Source organism: Lactuca serriola, chromosome 9 (genome assembly GCF_051521515.1).
Source record: "Lactuca serriola cultivar US96UC23 chromosome 9, Lser_US96UC23_V15, whole genome shotgun sequence".
Classification (NCBI taxonomy): Eukaryota; Viridiplantae; Streptophyta; class Magnoliopsida; order Asterales; family Asteraceae; genus Lactuca; species Lactuca serriola.
The window spans coordinates 98,952,948-98,956,429 of record NC_136416.1 but is presented as its reverse complement, the minus strand read 5'-3'; the positions used below and the strand labels follow the sequence as shown (position 1 = coordinate 98,956,429).

The 3,482-nt window shown below is 40.6% G+C and overlaps 1 long non-coding RNA gene across 1 annotated transcript; it reads left to right on the top strand.

Moving 5' to 3' along the window:
• The first annotated feature begins 1,500 nt into the window (after positions 1–1,500).
• Positions 1,501–2,631, top strand: LOC145075230 (uncharacterized). Its single transcript, XR_013692386.1, has 2 exons — positions 1,501–1,756; positions 1,849–2,631. It is a non-coding gene; the product is annotated as an uncharacterized LOC145075230 (long non-coding RNA).
• The last annotated feature ends 851 nt before the right edge of the window (positions 2,632–3,482 follow it).

Genomic DNA, 3,482 nt, shown 5'->3' with positions numbered 1-3,482 from the left:
GCTCGCGAGCCTAAATGAGCCTATATATATATATATATATATATATATATATATATATGAGAGAGAGAGAGAGAGTATATATATATATATATATATATATATATATATATATAGGCTCGTTTAAGCTCGTTTAGGCTCGCGAGCTCACTAAATTTTTTACGAGCAGAGCTCGAGCTTCATTTTAAGGCTCGAATCGAGCTCGAGCTTCTTCAAAATTAAATAAGCCGAGCTCGAGCTTGGTTAGGCTCGGGCTCGGCTCGGCTCGTTTACACCTCTATAAACTGTGCGTCATCAAGTCCACCTAGTCTGATGCGATTAGGTTGCTGACAATCGGATCGGACTAGATAAAGCACCAATACATTAAATAATAGAGAAAACTACCGAACCTCGCCCACAAGAGTCGTGGGGTTGTGCGATGAGCCAAACATTGCTTTTGAAGCTTGAGCTAACTTGATACTCCTTCATTTAGAGGAGTGTGATCCGATCGGTGAGATGCAACGTAACTATTGTTGTGATCATGCGGACCGAGGCTGCTAAAGAGTGTTACGCGAAACTGATGTCGATAAAATGTCGGACCGGGGTAGCTAGGAAGCATAACCTCGCCATACGGTCTCTAAGACCGATGTCGAGCTCCGAAGTCTGTAAATAGATACAACACACTTGGTCCATGATTCCCGCGTTCCAGTCACAGCTGAAAGTTGTTAATAGAAATAGACGCTCTGAGCGTCGCGTGCGCACCTCGGTGAGGGGGACGAGACCCGCAGCCAACACCGTGTGGGGAGTCATATTTCTGTGCCGGCTGAATGGGAACTTTGAGTGACTCGTTAGCGGTACACACTTCGCAAGTCCCCTGTAAATGATTTACGGATCGAGCTTTGATCCGTGAGTTTACTATTGCGCACTCTGTGTGTCGTGGCGTTGGAGCGGCTTTCTGAAAAGACAACACAAACAAATTTAATAGTTAGTATTTTTTTCTTGAAGTAATAAATTGATCGTTTTCCTTCCGGGGTTATTTCAAAATGCTTCCTGAGTAGTAGTAGCAGCGTACTACTCTTCTCCCTCCTTTTTTGAAAATGCCGAGAGAGTTTGAGTCGCAACGTATTCTGTTGAATTGAGCTTGCGGTGTGGGAATATTAAACATTTGATTTTAGTCTTTGCAGAATTGGCCCATTAAATATCAACTTATGAAGTCCAGATTTACTAAAACTCAAAATCACTATTATGGTTGGAGCCCGCTGATAATCGGTCCAATTTTTTTTTCTTTTGGAAAATGTCGAGTGTTCTTGAATGCAACTCGTCTTTTGAAGTTGGGTTTTGTTCCGGTATTGTAGCAAATGAACCTTGAGTGGCTGTTTAAGTTTGATTAAATGAACAACCCATTTAATTAATGTTGATGTAGTCCAGTGTAATATAGAAGCCCAATGTAAGGAGCCCACTTGCACCATAAGCCCAATTCTCTTTTATGTTGTATGTGTGGGAGCCCAGATGGCATTTGTGTGGTTGCCATTTGACATGAACGACTGCGTTTTCCCTTCTTCCACGATCCGTTTCAGGTGATCCCCCAAAGAGAAAATAGCGACTGTGATTTGGCACAGGGAGCAGCTCTTAGCGACTGAGGTTCTTCGACCGGCCGACGGGTGCGATGGTTAATTGGATACAGGGGCACGGCGGTTGAAGATCTACGAAGGCCTTGGTGGTGATACTTGTTTTATTTACCGCCGGTGATCGAGGAAAAGGGACCGATGGACACTGCTTGGTCAGCACTGAAAACTCTTCATCACCTGCTGGTTTTTCCGTTAGTGGTGATGATTGTTTGTTGACTCGTTTCTTGAAGATGGCCATTGACAGGTGGTTTACACAGGGGCCATGGTATGTTTATCAATCGGAGATGGTTTTCAGATGTAGGCGATTTTCTAATGAGATTCATTGACCAGAAAAGGAGATTGGAATAGTATTCGCGATTTCCCGGTGGAGGTCAGGTCAATTTTTTGTCTATCTGTTGAGTTGCTGGTTTTGGCGACTAGTAAGGGAAGACTTTGATGTAGGAGAACGGTGGTTGGAGCTACTGGGCCGTTGCTGTGGGTGATCCTGTGGTGCTTTTGTTATGTCGACGTTGGCCCTGTGGGGGTGGTCGTCAGGCGGCAGTGAATCGTGAAAGTAGGAGCCCTTGATCTGGGTGGTGGTCCGATGGCGCTGTTGTCTTGCGTCACTCGTTGAAGGTGACCGGTGGTTGGCAATTGGAGATGGTTGGCTAGCTGTGGAAATGATCGTCGATTGTCGGGGATGCTGCCGATGATGGGTTGTTGCTCAGTGCGTGTTGGTACATCAAAAGAGATGCATTCGACCTCCAAGGAGAGCTGGATCAAGGTGGGTCCCATTGTGGCCCTTATTATTTTTTGCCAACTGTTAAGTCTTGTATGTACTATATGGGACTCTACTATCTCCCCTCTTTATTTTCATTTTTATCTGTCGGCTAGAGAGGGACAAACTCTCAAAAACATATTTTTTAAGATATAATTGGTTAAGATAGAGAGCTGTAAACTGTGAAAATGGTAGTACTTGTCTAATTTTTTAGGCATATTCGGCTGTATTTTGGTGAAAAGGATAAACGGGTTTTTGTTGTTGTGACTATGAGCTATTTGCTTTTGTATCTATCTCTTATTTTACAGTCACTTTTCTTGAAGAACTTCTCTCTATCCCTCTTTTTCTTTTTACTAAGCAGCAAATTTTGAGACGGGTAGGGTAAATCTTTGATGTAAAAATACCATATGATGGGTTTTGAAATGTACAAGTAACACAGCTGTGTTTACAACTTAAACACATTTGTATCCCAAAAATCATTACTGAAATTAGTTTTAATATGAAGTGAAATGGATGGTAAAAACTCATATTCAGATGGAAATACAAACAACTTGAGAAAGCTCATAACTAAATGATCTCTTTCTGCTAGCTTTTAAATAATTTGGATAAACTTATATAAAGAAAATCATAAACTAAATAAGATTTTCTTGAAATATATAAACTGAAAGTGGGATAGAAGTATAGAACCCATAAAGAACCTCTTCTCTCTTTTCTTACCTGAAGAGTTTCATAAAATGTACAAGCAACACATCTATATGTACAAATAAATGTTTCAGGAATTGAAGTTCTTTACAAAAATCGTTTTTCTGTAACATATGGACTAAGAATGAGGCAAAACTTCTCTACTTTTTAGATTTGCTGAACAAAACTCCATATTATAAGTAAAAAAATGGATCTGATGTGAAGTGCTGCACATAAGACTTCATTTTCTTTTCTGAAACAAACCCCTAAGATATAAACAAAAAACAGATCTAAGAAAGTTTTTGCAGATTTGGGGAGTATTTGAGTGAATAAAATCATGTAGATCCATAGATCTAAACTAAACACGAAATGGATCTAAAAAAGTTTTATCCTCACTAAACCTTTTTTACTCTTCAGCTTCCTCAACAGATCTGAAAATC